The sequence below is a fragment of the Corylus avellana genome, chromosome ca3, assembly GCF_901000735.1.
Source record: "Corylus avellana chromosome ca3, CavTom2PMs-1.0".
Classification (NCBI taxonomy): Eukaryota; Viridiplantae; Streptophyta; class Magnoliopsida; order Fagales; family Betulaceae; genus Corylus; species Corylus avellana.
In genome coordinates this window covers 24,792,142-24,812,867 of record NC_081543.1, presented here as the reverse complement: position 1 = coordinate 24,812,867, position 20,726 = coordinate 24,792,142, and the positions used below count along the sequence as shown (strand labels likewise).

Below are 20,726 nucleotides of genomic sequence, written 5' to 3'. Positions count from 1 at the left end.
TTGATTAAGATCATAACAATAATATTTAAACTTATGAGAAATCAAATACTATAAGAGTTAATTTGCGATATGCAATTCGCATACGAGAAAGATGAAATCAATTCTTGAGTAGAAAGATTTTGTTGTGAAAAAATATCTAATAATTGATTCATTTATCATAAGAAGAGCTTAATTTCATGTGTAGGTATTGAAAGTAAAAATATTTTGATTGAAAGAGTTTTCAATTATTTGACCTTAAATTTGTGTTATTTAATTTGTTCGTCTAATAATATTTTATTGATTGGGTCATGAATCTTGCAATAAAAATTATTAAGATTTTTATGGATTTTTAGAACTTAGCAATTTCTATTGTGATATGCTGAATTTGTTGGAGAACATTTACGTTGACTAATAATAACAAAGTGAGTGGTTACTCATGTTATGATGGAGAAAAATATACAGGCATTGCTAATTGTGTACAAATAATACAACTTTGCTAAAGATTTTTGCAAGTAAGCACATAGTAGGAGAAAGAGACGTGGTGTGTGTATTGAGTCGATCGATTCTCACGATACCTAGTTGGTGTGTGGTAGCAATAATCTATTTTGGAAGATCTTGGAGTAAAGCTGTTGGCTCCGCTGTGAGTTTTAAACTCTAATGCATAGGTGTTATTTTTTTTTTTTTTTAAGACATAATATATAATTTCATTTATTAAAAGAAAAATCAAGTGATGAAGGTGCTCCTTGATTGAATTGAATTTTATAATTATATGAATATTGTATCTAATAAGTGGTGGCCCTCTATTGATTCATCTATTTCAAAGAAGAAATAGTATCTAGCATTTATGTTAGCTATGACATGCTAGATTAGTATAAATATTTTAAAAGTATTTGGTAATTCTTCATCTATATCATTCAACTTTCAATTTTTTTTTTTTTTTTGACATGCTGGTTCAGAATAAAATATATGTGATTATTGATGTTCTTATTGAGGCTCATTTGGTATTTGAGAAATTTATTGTATTATAAGATTGATACCAATGTCGTATTTATGACAGTGAGCCAATAATAGTTGATTATTATATGATTGAGCTTGATACTTTGCATATTTACTAGGGCTTTAGTTGAAAAGATTTTATTTTACTTTCTTGATAGAACTTGTGATATGCAACTCCTATATATAAGAACTATGTTTAAAAATCACAAGTTGTGATTTATATTTTTTTTTAACAAATCAATGCTTCAAAAAACTGTCAATTGACAAAAAAGCAAGAGTAAATGACAGATCATACTTAGAGAAAGATGAGCACGTGGAAGTCATTTCTTAAAGCACTTGTATTGAAATTTATTTTCTTGTGCTTATTTGGTTTATTCCATTAATATTTGGTATGATATATTTGTACATGTAAATCTCGACTACATCAAGAAAATGAAAAGAACCCGAATTCTAAAAGAGTAGTCGAAATTAGAACATTGGAATAAAAGATGAATGCTATGATTGTCAATTTTTAGGCTATCTACCAAAGTGTGGGGGGAAGCCATTATTTTGTTTGTCACCTTCATAAGCGTTGTCTGGAATACCTTGAAGTGTGGGAGTATTTGGCAAATGTTATATTACCCGAGCCTAAAAGAAAGAAATTTGGTTGTAAAACCTATGAACCTATGATTATGATTTTATTGGTTTTGCATGTAATAGTTTGTGCTATAGATTCCTTATTATTAAAAGTTATGTTTTAAATTACAATACTATTATTGAATCTAAAAATATTTTTTTTCCTTGAGCATGTGTTTCCTTCGAAAAATAAGAAAAAATTATTTCATGATTTTTTGGTGCTTGTAATAAAATTGTTGATGATGTGTAAGAATTGAGAAGATGTAAGTGAGCTAGAACGAAAAGGAATCTCGGTAATGATTTTATTGCTTATATTGTTATTAATGATCCAATATGTTATAGTGAAGCAATTAAATCTCTATTTGATACATTTTTTGGTTAGAAGCTATAAATAATGAATTGGAATAAATTATGGCTAACCATGTTTGGGAACTCATTGGGTTACCTCATAAGATTAAACCAATTGGTTATATATAGGTGTTTAAGAAGAAGATTAAACTGGATAATATAGTAGACAAGTACATGGTAAACTTGATAGCTAAAAGTTACAAGTAAATGCAAAATGTTGATTATTTGATACTTATTTTTCAGTTACTGAAATAGTATCTATTGGAATGTTATTTGCCATTGCTTATATTTATAAATTTGTTGTACATCAAATGGATGTCAAAGTTGCTTTTCTAAATGATGAAGAGATTTATATGGAGCAGCCCGTGGGACTAGTAATCCTTGGTAAAAAACACAAAGTATGCAAAATGGTGAAATCCTTGTATAGATTAAAGCAAGCTCCTAAACAATGGCAAGACAAGCTTGACAAGGTGATGTTGTCTAATGCATATTTAATTAATGGTGCAGGTAAATGCATAGCAAGTTTTACAATAATGAATGTGTCATTATTTGTTTATATATATTGATGACTTGCTTAATTTTTTAAACTAGCATGGATGTTGTGCATGAAGCTAAAAGATTTTTTGCATCTAATTTTGATATGTAAGACATAGGTAAATCTAATGCCATGTTGGACATTAAGGTTATTAGAGATAATTATTACATTATTTTACCTTAGACATATTATGCTGGAAAGATGCTTAAAAGATATGAGCACTTTGATTATCCACCTATGTCTTCATCATATGATTCGAAAATATATTTTGTTAAGAATCATGCATGTAATGGTGTTTTGCAAGAAAAATATGCACAAATCATTGGTAGCTTGATGTTTTGACGAACTATATATGCCCTGATATTACATATATTGTTAGTAGATTGAGTAGATATACTCATAATCATGGTATTGAGCATTGTGATGCTATCTCTAAATTGTTGAGATACTTAAAGGACACAATTAATTTTGATTTGTCATATTGTGATTATCCTGCTCTATTGAAAGGATATTGTGATGCTAACTGCATTTTTGATTCAGATGAACAAAACCTACTAATGGCTATTATGTGTTTACTCTGGCTGGAGGAGATATATCTTGAACGTCCTCAAAACAGACTTGCATAGCAAGGTTTACTATGGAGTCAAAGTTAGTTGCCTCGGAGAAGGTAGGAACTGAAGAAAATGGCTGATGAGCCTATTGATAAATTAATTTGCTTTGATATGCTAATTCAGTTCCACCTATGTTTTCATTGTGATTGACAGCCTGCCGTAGCTCGAGCACGGATCAAATAATTTATAATGAGAAAGTGCACAATATCATGAAGCGGCTTACTGAGACCGGTGTAATGTCCATGGACTTTGTGAGGTCATAAAAGAATCCTGCAGATTCTTTGACCAAGCCACTAACATGAAGGCTAGTGAGAGAAGCATCAAGGGGGATAGGACTGATGCCCATATTATGACACTGTGATTGATACCCAACCTCTATGATTAGAGATTCCATGAATGAGGTTTAATGGGAAATGAAGTCGCAAGTTAAGTACTATCAATTTATGTTTGTTAACTATCTTGTTAAGAAGATTAGTGATGAGTCCATCCCTATGGTGTAAGACAGTATATGATGTAGAGTGATTAAGGATGAGCTTAAAGCTCTTAATGGGTCCATAGTCCCTACTTATTGGGATGGGGTGTTCCCTACGCAAACTCTTGATGGATACTACCTATATGAGTGTGGAGGTACTATCTCCTATGAGACTTGGGTAGGTCTCTAGAGCACTCATGAAAGCCATTTTATGGTATAACAACAAAAGATGCAGAGTGAGTGAGGATGAGTTTAAAACTCTTAATGGGTTCATAGTCCCTACTTGTTGGGATTAGGTGTTCTCTGCACACATTCTTATTGGACGCCACCTATGTGAGTGTGGAGGTGGTGCCGCCTCCTATAAGACTTTAGGAAGTCTTTAGAGCACTCATGAAACCCAGAGGCGCATGGCCTGTATAAGGCGCCAACCCGCTATAGAACAACCCAATTTTCTTTATTTGATTTGATTTATTTTTTTGCAGAAAGTTATGTGGGTGATAGGTTTGGTCAACTTGTGAATTTGGTTAAAAGACTTTAACTCTACCACGATTCATTAAGTTCCTACTTATTTATCCTAGGTGTGGTTAAAACCTTTGGGTACCACATCGATGCATGCTTTCATTCTCCTCTATTCCAATGTTTGTAACATGTGGGGGATTGTTGTAAATGTGTTACAAACATTCATTTTTCAGTCCTTTGAAAATGTTTTATCATTTGTTATTATCTTCATGAGTTTTTTTTAGGAATAAAAATAGCTTTAACCATTTTGGTTTGTAACGGTTTGGTCATTAATATTGTTTACAAATCATTAAATCTTGTTTAACCATTTTGTCATTAAAACATTTTATTTTAACCTTTAAATCATTAAATTTTTATTTACAAGATATTGATTTTCTGTTGTGACCGTTTGGTCTATCTTCTAGATTATGTTTGACCGTTGGTCATTAAACATTTCATGACAGTTTTTTTTTTTTTCTTCTAATTCATGACCGTTACATATATTCATGCAATTGAATAGCATGAATCAATAGCCCAATAAAACGTTTTATAAAGTCACCAAGGAGCATTATATAATATATTCTTGATATAGATTTTCATGATTTTGTTTACTTGGTTATATATACATTATAGAAGTAAAGAATTAGAGGCAATGTCCACCGACTGTCTTCTATTCCTTATATTTTCTCTATGTGGCTTTTTTATTAAGAAGATCAAAAGGTTGTTCTATTAGTCTTCGTTATTGGAAGTGTGTCATTAACGAAAGTAGACGCTATAGTCTAATCTTGGGAGGATGCGTGTCAAGGATCCGATCGCACCAAGTTATACACTCCGAAAGGCACGAATCAACCTTTAAGGACAACGCATTTGCGTGATTCTATAGCATTGTAAGATCTTTCCATACTTTACTTTTATCTCTTGTAATGTATTTATTTTATTGTTAATTTTCATATTTGTAGGATTTAATATAAATGAGAAATTGTGCACCATCCAAATTATTTCCAACATATATAGCCTCAAAACTCTCAGCCGAATGTGCCATGGAGCTCAGTTGACCGAGCCTCCATTAAGGTGGCCCAATTTACTGCTGCCATGTGTCCAACATCAAATCTACCCTCTTCGAATAGTTGGCCAGCCACCCCAGTGTCTTGCCACGTGTCCCAATCGCCCATGTGTTATTGTTCATTGGCCACACCAGCTTATGCAACCACCCATGTGTTACTACAGCCCTCTCGATATAACAAGCCACTTAGCTCGATCGACTAAGCTTGCTTTGGCAAGAATACCTTTTTGCCTTCTCGGTTCGTTTTCGATCCATTTTCAAACTCCGATCGACGTGATATTTCGAGGTATACTAAATGAATCATAAATAAACATTATGTTATTTTACTTGAATCAATTTATGTGACGGCCCAAACATTTCCCTGTATTAACAAGGGCAAAAGGATACCATGAGCCACCCCCAGGGGGTTAGGGGTGGCCTATGGGCCACCCCAAACCCTTGGGGGTGGGCGCAAGCCACCCTAGAGGGGTTGGGGAGTGGCCAGGGGTAGCGCTCCCCTTCAATTTTTTTTTTTTAGATTTAAATTTTAAAATTAAATTAATAAAAAATTAATATTTTAAAGAGGTGAAACTGTGCATTTTGATTGGGACTAACGGCAGTTAAAAAAATTTGACAGTAGGGAGTTTATTGGTATTTCGGTTGACCCAAGGAGTAAATTGTCGAAAAAAAAAACATTTAGGGAGTTTTTAATTTTGGCGGGTTGACTTAGGGACTTATGATATATTTACCCCCAACTAATGCTACACCTCATGTCATCCAACTCTTACCATCATTCTATGGTCTAGAGATGGAAAACCCTTACAATCATGTGAAGAAGTTCAAGGACATTTGCGCCACGTTCAAGTTTCAGAATTTTTCTGAGGAGTCTGTTCATCTGATACTTTTCCCTTTTCTCTCTTCATGATAGAGCCAAGTCATGGTTGGACTCCAACATGCCCGGATCTATCACCTCTTGGGAAATTCTCTTGAGCAAGTTCTACAATAAGTTTTTCTCAATGTCTAAAATCAATGAGTACCGAGGGGAAATTAGTTCTTTCGCTCAGGAGGTGGATGAGAAATTTTATGAGAGTTGGGAACAGTTCAAAGAGTTGTTGATAAAATGCCCTCCACACGGATATGAGACATGGAGGCTCGTTCAGTTCTTCTATCAAGGATTGACTCAGTCCAACCATAGTATGATTGAGTCTATGAATGGAGGAGCATTTTTAAGTTTGACGAGAGATGAAGCATACAAATCATTGGATAAGTTGTCCAACAACTCCCAGCAGTGGGACTTTTCAACTTGTTAGGACAAATCTGCCCGTATTCCCAAGAAAGGAGGCATCTATGAAGTGAAAGAAGACACAGATTTGAGAATGAAGATAGATGCTCTCACACGAAAGGTCGACCCTCTCACAGTGAGCCAGTCTATTAATGTAGCCAATGCATTCAATGTTGATAGTAATTCCATCTATGCTAGTCCTTTGCACTTAGCACAAAATTGTCCACCTTTACCGGCTTTGGCCAAGTGCCCTATGAAACAAGTGAATGCTTTCAATGATTATAGGAAGCAAGCAAGTGGACCTTACTTGGAGACCTACTATCCATGGATGCGGAACCACCCTAATTTCTCATGAAAGTAGAAACAACTAATGAATCAGGGAGAAGCCCCTCATCATGCTCAGAATCAATACTTTCTCGGATTTCTTCCAGCGGTTCAGAATCATGGCCGCTTGGCCCATCTAGTGTCACCTCCTGCATTCGAAGCTCCCAATCAAGTGCCAAGTTCTTCTTCATAGTCATCTCTAGAAGATACTCTCAAGGCCTTCATGCAGCTCACAGGTCAATCCATAAGTGAAGTGAAGAATGCTACCATGGTGAACACCCAAGCAATTGCTAAGATGTTGAGTTAGATTGGACAGATAGCAAATCACTTGGGAGAAAGAGAGAAGGAAAAGTTCCCAAGTCAGCCCGTGCCCAACCCTAATGGACAATTTACAGTTGGAAATTCTTCAAATCCAGCGCATAGGCAGGAACATGTGCAAGCACTTGTCACACTGAGGTCAAGGAGACAAGTGGACAATCAAGTTGTTCTGCCAGAAGAGAACCATGCTGTGCCGCAAGGGCAATATAGTAGCAACAATGAGGGGAGAAATGCTAAGCCTTCGTGAGTCACACCCACTGTTGTGGATCCCCCAAGGACGTTTGTTCCTAAAGCGCCTTACCCTGAAAGATTGCAAGCGCCTAGAGCATCTTCAGCAACATTAGGTATTTTACCTAGTGAAAAAGTACAATTCTTTACTTTAGCTATTATTTTTTCATTACACACTCCAACATATTCTCTATTTCATTCTCTACTTGCTTTAAAATATTATTTCTCATTCTTTTTTTATTATATTATTGCCAACACTTAATTAAAGGGAAAAACAAACACATATATAGAAATCATTCATAAAAACAAAAATAAACATATATGAGGAACATTCATCTCACATGCAGGTACTAATTCTTAAAATTAATAACATAAATAAATTTTTTTCATCCAACTGCAATTGATTTGTTTCCATCAGTGTGTTTCTATGCAATAAATTTTTTTTGGATTAAATTTTTTCATCCAACTGCAATTGATTTGTTTCCATCCGTGTGTTTCCATGAAATAAATTTTTTCTGCATTCAATTTTTTCATCCAAATGTGTGAAGAAATTTTGTGAGCGAGAGAGATAAATTTTCTGTTTGAGAGAGAGACGTAGCAGATGTGAAGAGGTGTTCAGAAGAAAAAAAAAGATGTTGGGTGAAAAGAGGTGAAATAAAGAAACAATAAACAAAAGAAAAAAAAAATATTTTATTCATCTAGTGTGCTACAGTGAATAGCTCCAAATTGCTATTCACTGTAGCAATGTACCTATTCTACCTAATAGCAAGCTACTCTGTTGGAGCTAAAGAAAGAGCAATAATAGCTAAATATAGCTAATATTGGTCTTTTTGCTAAGCTGCTGGAGATGCTCTAAGAAAGGAGGAAAATTTAAGGACATTTTGGAGGTGTTCAAGCAAGTCCAAATTAACATTCCGTTTTTCAATGCCATCCAACAAGTGCGTTCATATGCCAAATTCTCGAAGGCTTGATTACTGCCAAGTGCGTTCTAATCGAGTAGGTCAGCTCTATCCTTTAATGCAAGCTGCCCATCAAGTATTAGGACCCTGGGTGTCTTACCATTTCTTGCATGATAGGAGTCAGCCAGATTGAAAGGGCTTTATTGGATCTTGGAGCAAGTGTGAATCTCCTGCCCTATTTAGTCTACTTACAATTGGGGTTAGGAGGATTGAAGGCCACATCTATGACACTCCAATTGGCTGATAGGTCGGTGAAGATCCCAAGGGGAATAATTAAGGATGTATTGATCAAGGTGGACAAGTCCTATTTCCCTGTGGACTTTATTGTGCTAGACACGGAACCGATTCAGAATGTTGGGATTCAAATACCGGTGATTTTAGGGCAACCTTTCTTAGCTACGGCTAATGCCCTAATAAATTGTAGGACGGGAGTGATGAAGATCTCCTTCGTGAACATGACAATGGAGCTGAATATCTTTGATATCAGCAAGCAACCACTTGAATATGATGATGTGAGAAATGTATGCTTGATTGAGGAGATTATTGAGGAGATAGTTAGTGAATCAAGCATAGAGGACCCCTTGGAAGCATGCTTTGCTCAATTTGGAGATGATTTGGACTTGGACAAGTTGTTTGAGCAAGTAGATGCAATATTGGAGTCTGCTCCTCTGGTGAGCAGTGAAAGTGGGGAGACCATAGTGCCAGAGCCCCCCAAGAAGGAACTTAAGCCTTTACTAGACACCCTCAAGTATAAGTTCCTCAGTCTAGTAGATTCTTTGCCTGTGATTATAGCTTTAGACCTGGTTGATGCTCAAGAGGAGAAGTTATTGGACGTTTTAAGAGAGCACAAGGAAGATATCGGCTGGACCATTGATGATATTAACGGAATCAGCCCCTCAGTGGTAATGCACAAGATACATCTGGAGGAGAATTCCAAGCCATCGAGGGAGCCACAAAGGAGATTGAACCCCGCTATGCAATAAGTCGTGAAAGCTGAAGTGATCAAGTTGTTGGATGCAAGCATCATATATCTAATGTCTGACAGCAAGTGGGTGAGCCCGATTCATGTTGTGCCTAAGCGGGCTGGATTGACGGTAATGAAGAACAAAGAAAACGAGTTGGTTCCAACTCGTGTTTAGTCAGGATGGAGAGTTTGCATAGACTACCGCAAGCTGAATGCCACCACGAGGAAAGACCATTTCCCACTCCCATTCCTTGATCAGATGATGGAACGCTTAGTTGGGCATGAGTATTATTGCTTTTTGGATGGTTATTATGGATATAACTAGGTCCCTTTGGGCCCCGAAGATCAGGAGAAGACCACATTCACCTGTCTTTTTGGGATGTTCACTGTGACATTCTATAAATTTTATAGATTAAAATAAAATTATAAAGCATTTTGTTTATATATATATATATATATATTATATATATATATATATATATATATATATATATATATATATATTTGAGGACTCTTTTAGTTAGGAGAATATTAGAGGGGTTGTTAGCCTATTAATTACTTGGGAGCTTTAAGATTTATTGCTTAATAATAATAATTTTATTAAAAAAAAAAAAAAAAAAAACGTGTCAACACTTGGTTCATTCAGATTCTTTTTGGACACCTATTAACCAACGTGTCTCACCCTTCTTGAAGGAGCCATGAGGTTTCATGCATGTCTCCACGTAAGGATGCATGTGTCCAATGGCATGCTTCCTTCCCTAGTTGTGTTACACTTGTCAATGAGCTAGCTCTCCCTCCTCCATTATATATATGCCCAAAACCCTTTCTTTCCCTCACGACCACCAGTAGCAAATTATAGCATATTTCAATTTCTTTCTTTCTTCTCTTGCAAACCCCCACAGTAAGTCCCCTTCTCCATTATTATTATTTTGCTATTTTATTTTCTTGAAAGAAATTAGGAAAAGTTAGTATTTGCTTTTATGAGTATTTTAGGATTCTTGTTAATATTGATATGTTAGTTTGTAGATTTTATAGAGATTATATATTTTGTGTAGAAAGATTTTTGTGATTATATATTATACATCCTTAATAGCAATAATAACATTTGTATTAATCTCTTGAATAAATGCCTAGCACCTCACACATGTGTATATATACATATATAGTCATGATGTTTTATATATATATACAGCATATTGGGAGGAAATATTGAATATCATATATATATATACACACACACGTACACAGCATATTGGGAGAGAAATTGATATATCATGGGAATTATATATGTATATATATATATACATGTGCAATTACACATGGGGGACCGTGCACCCCCACACAAAAACACACACACACACACACACACACACATATATATATATATATATATCCTGTAACGGCCCAAGTTCTAGAGGTAGAGCGATTGGGAGCAATTGTAACATATTCATATTTAAGGAAAATAAAAATAATTATCCTAATATAAGATCATAACGTCACCAAAGTACTATAATTTTTCGTTTATAAAATCACAAACACATAATGTGCTAGTATTCAATAATCTCATAAGCAATAAAATTACACTGTCTATGCTTAGCCCAAGCTGTCTAGTCTATAGAATGGAGTCCCAGACACTTCTACTGCTATTGCTCCTGCTAATCCATAAAGCAGCGATAGGATCTTTAACAACTAAGAGGCCCACTGGTACCCATGTCTTCAATATTACGATATATATATATATAGAGCAATCTGAAAAAGATGTATAGGGAGAAGAGGTGAGTTCGACAACTCAGTAAGTAGCCACAAAACCAAGATGTTATAAAATATGCAATGCAGATGTTATGCTATAATATCAATTATGCACAATTAATAAAATAAATGACAATTAATACGAGAATATTAGGTGACTTATGAGATGTACAAGCACTTCCTTTTTATTTCTTTCAAAACTGTTGTTTTACCCTTTTGACTCGACGCCACAATTTTTACCGTGAGCAACGCACGTTGGCTTGTCCCGAAGGACCTATATGCTCATCCTGTCGTAACAGGGGAGAGCTACCAGGTTGGGAACTTCCCTAGGTGAAGGCCACTTGGCCGGTAGCACACACCTTCTCGTAACCGTCCTTCGGTGTGCTTGCCCTGCTACCCTATGCGGTACCGATCGTCACTATAATCGTGTCTCGGGTTAAACATTTAAAACCATGAATGCACATATAACATTTCATATGATCTGTAAGCTCATCTGTAACTGTATGCTATGCCATGAACTTCGAGAGCTCTTTTCATTCATAATTGCAGTCATGCATAAATCATGAAATATGGTAACTGTAACATGCAAAATTTCTAAATAATGACATATGATTGAGTAAAACTTGGCATTAAAAAATGAAAGGAAGTGCAATTAAAAATCATGTAAGTGAATCCTTTATAAAATCCCCAACATTTTATTTCAAGGATTTATAATAAAATTTGTTGGGGTTTTTGGTGTTGTGTCCCCTTACCTGGCATTGCATGCCCTTATTTTGAATCCGCATCCAACTCACAATTCCTTGGAGAGTTCTCAAATTTTTTATTTCTTCATCCTCCTCTTTTTTTTCTTCTCTCTTTTCTTTCTTTTCTTCTCTTTTCCCTTCTCTCTTTCTTTTCTCCTCTCTTTCCTTTCTTTTCTTCCTCTTTCTTTCTTCTCTTCTTCCGCTTCTCTCCCTCATCTCACGTTCACTTGAGCTGTGAGCAAATGGGGAGAAAATTGCTCCCCTTTATAAGATGTAAAAGCTGGCCGGATGTGGGACATTTGTCCCACATGTACTCTACCCACCTGCTGAACCAATACAAGTGTCAAGTAAGATTGACACATTAGCTGCCCAGGTGTTCACCGAGAAAGCAGTGGGAGCATGCTGTATGTCATCTGTAAGTTTAGGTGTCAACCAAGGAATTTAAACTTAGCTCCCAAGCAACTTCTCATGCAAAGCCACGTGTAATTTTGAACTTGGTAACTTGTCAAGCTTTAAAATCCTCATGCATTTACATTAAAACGTGATCATAAAAATCTAAAATTAATCCTCAATGAACCTAAACCTTTTGACTACCACATACCCAAAAATCGTGGCTTACGGACATCATTAACCCATCCAATTAATTTTCCAAGTTGCAGGTATTTCAACTATTCGACAGCTTGACCTATTAAACTTGAAAAAATCATAACTCTTTCAATTTAACTCCAAATGACACAAAATTTAGGTTGAAATTTTCCTCATTCAAAGATCCAAAACATATCCAAAAATTATATCAACCCATAACAGTTTGGTACGTCGAAAGTCCCTCGAAATCCTGTGCCTCTGTGTGACTGAAATTTCTATTTTGACACTTGAATTTTCTAAAAATCATAACTCCTTCTACAAGTGTCCAAAAATCATGAAACCACTTTTAAAATCTTCCTTTCTCATCATTCTATAAGGGCTTAAAGCAGTTTTATTTAAGGTCACTCATAGAATTTTTGGTGTCCAAAACAATGTGACTTTTCTTTCAATAGCCCACTAAAATTATAACTAGCAATTTTCCATCATCTTTCACATTAAGTCTATTTACCTAACTCCATATAAATCTTAATAAAATTGCGAATCCTCCTTATCATTGATATTAAGATCACCTTTATTTTAGGTATAAATTTCGGGGTATTACATCCTTCCCCCCTTATAAAAATTCCGTCCTCAGAATTTGCTACTAGCAAAACTTACTTAGAATTTCCTTCCTTGAAGTACAATGTTATCAACATTGAGCTTTCATGATATAGTCCTAGTATTCATTTGGCACATTTTACCATCTACATCCACCATTTAACTAAGGTCAAGTGTTGTGAGTAAAGCATAGCTCCTATACAAAAGAATGTTCAAACTTGATACCCATTCCAAAATGAAATAACATTATACATAAAAAGACATGCACATATCGCCTTAATTCTATATCATCAATTCCACTAATTTACTCTTACAACAACCTACCTTATTAACTTTCAATATATACTTTGACCCAACTAATTGTACTTCTGAAGTTCTTTCTATTGCAAGGTAGTTATCCCTTAAAATCCAACCAGCCATGAGTCATTCAAAATTGTTAACCTCATTCCAAATTACCTCATACTTATCTTTATAACAAAATGTTTGTTATAGCCCAGAAAGCAACTTACTCACCCTCAAGAGTATTAGCTACCTTAATTATGACAAACATCAAACTCTAACTGACGACTTAGATGTGGTAGACAGTAAAGTACCATATTATAAAACCAAAATCGATGATCTAAATGAAGCAACCTTTCCACAAAAATTCAAGGTGGCTAACTACCATGTGACCATCTTTCCTTCCAAAATTCACTATTAATTTTACAAGTAAACATAGTCTCTCTCTTAACTTAAAATCAAACAACAATTCTAATTACAATGGTTAGTCTAGTCCACAAGTATACACACTAAAATACACAAGGCTTTCAACATGCAGTCCATAAATCATTGACATACCTCATTTCCTTAATCATGCACGGGATGATTTGTACAAAAATCCAATCATTCCATAGACTATCTAGAAATATAGAAGTAGAACGAAATCAATAATCTTGTTAACAACTCAAGAGTATATCAATCACTATTCCAAACCATAAACTTAGCGTAAGAGTGATCCTTGAAGTGTTCTTAATCCTTTGGGTGTCGTCAGCACATAAATGGTCTTATAATACTTATACCTCAATATTGGTAAATGAACCTTGTATCCAATTGGAACTCTTCATCTCATTAATATTCTTATTCCGTTATCAATAAGCTAGATCACAAAATTTAAGTATTTTGGAACTTGACATTCTCAAAAACCATCGACTATGTTGCTATACTTCAATTAAATACATTAGTCAAAAACTTCAACACTTTTTACATCAATAATCATAATCCCATAATTTCTCTTTATCCAAAAACTCTAGATCTTTAAAAATTATCCCTCATCACAAGAATTCAGAAAACTTTTTGATACAAAAAATAACTCCGACCATATTTCCAAAGTACTATCACATCAAAACCTCCAATGCCCATTTACTATCATCAGTCATCCAATTACAATCTTTTGACCAAACATAAGTATTCTCTAATGACCATCTAAACTTGAATTGGTCTCAAAAGAGTTGGTGAAATCTCAAGTATTTAGTCATACTCAATTTCATTAAACACTAAAGCTAAAATTCCATTGTATATGCTGATCAATAATCTCTTTTCTTAACTATCTCAAACAGTAGTATTGTCATACATATATAAAACTTCAACCTCAAAGTTTTGCCACATATATTACCTAATGTTTAAGATGTCATCATGTATCTATACTTTCATCTGAGGCTCAACAAGAATCAATAACCCATTTAATCTTATCAAATCTTATTACTCTTATACACAAGTACAATCGTTAACAACTCCTCATCCTCGTAAATCTGAAATTGAATTCAATAAGATGCCTCTAACATTTATACCTTGCAATTGCAGTGCTTATACCAATATTCCCATACATGAAAATCTAAAACCCAACCTTCAACCATTCGGCCCCATATATTCCTCAACCATAAAAAGAATCATCCATAACAAAATTATCAAAAGTCGATCAACCACTAGATTACCTCTTCCAATTTCAATTGTCACAGAACTACCCAAGAAATTTGATTATCAGATACAATAATGAGCTTCCTACCATATTGCCAGGGTGTTAATCAAACTATTAAACTATGATCATACCTCGACTCACACTTACCAAATATTCCCTATAACTTTAAGAAAGACAGTCTCCATATCATAATATGAATTTATCTTTGGCCATCCTCTTCTCTAAAACTTAAATTGACCTTTGATAAATGATTGATTCAAACATCTACTGATTTGTCACTTAAATTGAAATTTCCATTACTGACCAATAGTAATCTTTCTTACTATTTACCTCAAACCATAACATGGATCATACCTATGCGAAAACAGCTTCCAAACAAAGCACTGCAATACAATTATGATTTAGAGCTTGCTGCAATAGTTTTTGCATTAAAAATCTGGAGACATTATCTTTACGGGGTGAAGTGCGAAATCTATACAGATCACAAGAGTCTTCAATACTTATTCACGCAGAAGGAACTGAATTTAAGACAGAGGCGATAGTTGGAGCTAATAAAGGACTACGACTGTGTAATTAATTACCACCCCAGGAAAGCCAACGTGGTTGCAGATGCCCTAAGCAGAAAATCAAGAAGTGAGATGGCATGTTTAAAAGCCTTACCCCATAATCTAAAGACGGACATTGAGAAGCTCGATATGGAGATCATGATAGGAGAGGTGCAAGCATTAATAGCGAAACTCGAGATTAAATCCACACTACTGGAGGATATCCGTATGGCTCAAGAAAAAGATGAAGAGATCATTCAAATTAAGGAGAGAGCCAATAAGGGACAAGTCTTGGGTTATGGTACCACATCAGATGGTTTGTTCAGATACCAAAATAGAATTTGGGTGCCTAATAATGAGGAGATAAAGAAGCTGATATTGGAAGAAGCACACGTCTCACCATATACAGTACACCTAGGAGGCACTAAGATGTATCGGGATCTTAAGGAACGTTTTTGGTGGAACGGAATGAAGCGGGACATTGCTGAATTTGTAGGGCGATGCTCGACATGCCAACAAATCAAAGCAGAACATCAAAGACCTGCAGGACCACTGCAACCTCTAGAAATACCAGTGTGGAAATGGGAAGAAATAGCCATGGACTTTTTAGTGGGGTTACCACGAACTCAAGCAGGATACGATGCAATATGGGTGATTGTCGATAGGTTGACTAAAGCCGCTCACTTTATTCCAATAAGGGTAAGATACTCACTGGAGAAGCTGACAGAACTGTATTTACAGGAAATTGTTCGATTGCATGGGGTACCTATATCAATAGTGTCGGATAGAGATCCTCGTTTCACATCAAGATTTTGGAAGAGTCTACAAGAAGCAATGGGGACTAAGTTGAGATTTAGCACTGCATACCATCCTCAGACAGACGGACAGTCAGAGAGGACCATCCAAACATTGGAGGACATGCTACGAGCCTGTGTACTAGATTTCAGTGGTAGCTGGGCACGCTATCTTCCTTTGGTGGAATTCGCTTACAATAATAGCTATCAAGCAAGCATTGGAATGGCTCCATATGAAGCATTGTACGGATGAAAATGTCGATCCCCACTTTATTGGGACGAGCTTGGAGAACGGAGAATTTTAGGACCAGATATTGTGTAGGATACCATAGATAAAGTTGCTTTAATTCGGCAAAGGCTATCAGCAGCTCAAGACTGACAGAAAAGCTATGCAGATATACGTCGAAGGAGCTTGGAATTTGCAGAAGGCGACAAAGTGTTTCTTAGAGTGGCACCAATGAAGGGAGTCACTAGATTTGGCAAGAAAGGGAAGTTGAACCCCCGCTTCATCAGACCGTTTGAAATTCTGGAGAAAATAGGTCCTGTGGCCTACCGTATAGCCTTACCTCCGGGACTTGCAAATATACATAATGTCTTTCATGTCTCTATGCTGAGAAAATACATCCCTGACCCTTCCCACGTGATTCGTTATGAACCGTTACAGTTACAAGGAGATTTGGCATATGAAGAGGTTCCGGTAAAAGTATTAGATCACAAAGTCCAAGAGCTACGTACGAAAAGCATTCCACTAGTGAAAGTTTTGTGGAGGAATCATGAAATCGAAGAAGCGTCGTGGGAATTAGAAGATGAGATACGCAAGAAATACCCTTTTCTGTTTGCTAAGAACAATTAGAATATAAGGTATGCGCTAGCGGATAGATTTATTTATGTATTTGATCACTATTGCTATATGGTGCTTTTAATATAGACTAAACAAATTCCGAGGACGGAATTTTTATAAGGGGAGGAGAATGTGACATCTTATATATTTTATGGATTAAAATAAAATTATAAAGCATTTTGTTTATATATATATATATTTGAGGACTCTTTTAGTTAGGAGAATATTAGAGGGGTTGTTAGCCTATTAATTACTTGGGAGCTTTAAGATTTATTGCTTAATAATAATAATTTTATTAAAAAAAAAAAAAAAAAAAACGTGTCAACACTTGGTTCATTCAGATTCTTTTTGGACACCTATTAACCAACGTGTCTCACCCTTCTTGAAGGAGCCATGAGGTTTCATGCATGTCTCCACGTAAGGATGCATGTGTCCAATGGCATGCTTCCTTCCCTAGTTGTGTTACACTTGTCAATGAGCTAGCTCTCCCTCCTCCATTATATATATGCCCAAAACCCTTTCTTTCCCTCACGACCACCAGTAGCAAATTATAGCATATTTCAATTTCTTTCTTTCTTCTCTTGCAAACCCCCACAGTAAGTCCCCTTCTCCATTATTATTATTTTGCTATTTTATTTTCTTGAAAGAAATTAGGAAAAGTTAGTATTTGCTTTTATGAGTATTTTAGGATTCTTGTTAATATTGATATGTTAGTTTGTAGATTTTATAGAGATTATATATTTTGTGTAGAAAGATTTTTGTGATTATATATTATACATCCTTAATAGCAATAATAACATTTGTATTAATCTCTTGAATAAATGCCTAGCACCTCACACATGTGTATATATACATATATAGTCATGATGTTTTATATATATATACAGCATATTGGGAGGAAATATTGAATATCATATATATATATACACACACACGTACACAGCATATTGGGAGAGAAATTGATATATCATGGGAATTATATATGTATATATATATATACATGTGCAATTACACATGGGGGACCGTGCACCCCCACACAAAAACACACACACACACACACACACACACATATATATATATATATATATATATATATATATATATATATATATATATATATATATAACTTTTAGACTTCCTATCTTTACTTGTTACTTAGTATTAATATAATGATCTCTGATAGTTGTTCCTTATTTGTTGTGATTTTCTTTTAAGTTCGCGTTTCCCTTATTCAACTTATTCAGGGGCATGACATTCACCTACCGTCACATGCCTTTTGGGTAATGCAATGCCCCCGCCACTTTTCAATGGTGCATGATCAGCATCTTCTCTGACATGGTAGAACGTTTCTTAGAGATCTTCATGTACGACTTCTCAATTTTTGGTACATCTTTCGAGGAGTGTTTGCACTGTCTCACTCTTGTCTTAGTGCAGTGCAAAGAAAAGAACCTGGTGCTCAATTGGGAAAAGTGCCATTTTATGCTAAGGCAGGGGATTGTACTGGGGCACGTCATTTCTTATCGTGGGATTGAGGTTGACAAAGCAAAGGTGGATTTGATTTCCAACCTTGCACCCCACTTATAGTGAAGGAGATCCGTTCTTTTCTGGGGCATGCAGGATTTTACAAGAGGTTCATCTAGGATTTCAGCAAGATTGCTAGGCCCCTGTGCAAGTTGTTGGTGAAAGAGACCCCATTTGTATTTGACGAGGATTGCAAGCAAGCACTTGGGGCTTTGAAAAAAATCTAGACATCCACACTTATTATTCAACAACCCAACTGGGACGTGTCTTTCGAGATCACATGTGATGCTTCAGATTATGTAGTTGGGGCTATTTTGGGGCAGCGTGTTGATAAACTCCCCCATGTCATCTACTATGCGAGCAGGACATTAAACGATGCACAACTCAACTACTCAACTACAGAAAAGGAGTTGCTTGCAGTCATTTTTGCTTTGGACAAGTTCAGATCCTACTTGTTAAGATCTAAAGTCATTATTTACTCGGATCATGCGGCATTGAAGTATCTTTTCTCCAAAAGAGATGCTAAATCTCATCTCATTCGGTGGATTTTGCTGCTGCAAGAGTTCGACATAGAGATTCAGGATAAGAAGGGTTCCAAAAATATGGTGGCAGATCATTTGTCTAGGTTGATTGTGGATTTCACCGAAGGTGACATTCCCATTTCTGAGACCTTTCCTAATGAGTAATTGATGCACATTGCTTACAATCCTGCACCATGGTTTGCTGATATAGTGAACTATCTTGTCATTGGCCAAATGCCTTTGCATTGGGGGCGACAAGTTAAGTCTAAATTTTTGGCCATGGTGAAGTACTTTTTCTGGGACGATCCATATCTGTTCAAGTATTGTCCCGATCAGATCATTAGGAGGTGTATTCCTGAGCATGACCAATCCAATGTCATCTCCTTTTGTCATGATCATGCCTGTGGAGGCCATTTCAGTGCCCAGAAGACTACAACAAAGATTTTGCAATGTGGATTTTATTGACCTACCCTTTTTCGAGACTCTCATACATAATGTACCACTTGTGAATGTTGCCAAAAGCTAAGGAGTATTTCTAGAAGGAATATGATGCCCCTCAATCCCATCTTGATTGTGGACATATTTGATGTGTGGGGCATTGACTTCTTGGGACCTTTCCCAAACTCCTTTGGCTACCTCTACATTCTTGTTGCTGTGGACTATGTGTCCAAATGGATGGAGGCTGTTGCATACAAGACCAATGACCACAGAGTCGTGGTCCAGTTTTTTAAGGATAATGTCTTTACTCGTTTTGGTACTCCTCGAGCTATCATAAGTGACGGAGGCAAGCATTTTTGCAACAGGATTTTTGAGCAGTTGATGAAGAAGTATTTCATCACACACATGGTTGCCACTCCATATCACCCACAGACGAGTGGCTAGGTTGAAATTTCCAATCGAGAGATCAAGCACATTTTGGAGAAGACTATGAATCCCACAAGAAAAGATTGGTCTCTACGATTGAATGATGCACAATGGGCATACCATACAGCGTTCAAGACCCTGATTGGCATGTCTCCATAATGTCTTGTATACGGCAAAGCATGTCACTTTCTGGTGGAGTTGGAGCATAGAGCATACTAGGCCATCAAGTAGTTAAATTTCAATCTTACCAAGGCTAGCTCACAAAGGAAGCTCCAACTCAATGAATTAGAGGAGTTACGGAATGATGCATATGATTGTGCAAGGTTGTACAAGGCACAAATGAAGAAGGCTCATGACCAGAGCATTTTGAGACGATCCTTTGAACCTGGTCAAAAAGTCCTTCTCTACAATTCACGTCGGCATCTCTTCTCAGGCAAGCTGAAATCTCTATGGACATGCCCATTTATTATTCATTCAGTTCTTACTCATGGGGCCATTGAGATTGAGGATCCAAAGAATGGCAACACATTCAAGGTAAATGGACAAAGGCTGAAACCATTCTTAGAATTGAAGAGTCCAGAGATTGAGACAATACTGTTGGAGAATCCTAGTTATCTGGAGTGATTGTCATCTACTGTGGAGAGTCTGGCTGAAGACTATAAACTTAGTGCTTGTGGGAGGAAACCCTCGTTTTTTTTTTTTTATTTCTTGTCATTTGATTTTGTTTGTTTGTTTTGCTTTTGTTCTTGTTGTGTTTTTCAGGACAAGTGTCTTACATTCAAGTTTGGGGGACATTCTCTACGTTATGCCCGAGGTTTTCTCCCCATTCGGTATTATATTT

The 20,726-nt window shown here is 35.9% G+C and overlaps 1 pseudogene; it reads left to right on the top strand.

Moving 5' to 3' along the window:
* Positions 1–8,317: 8,317 nt before the first annotated feature.
* Positions 8,318–19,903, top strand: LOC132174310 (uncharacterized; annotated as a pseudogene).
* Positions 19,904–20,726: the final 823 nt, after the last annotated feature.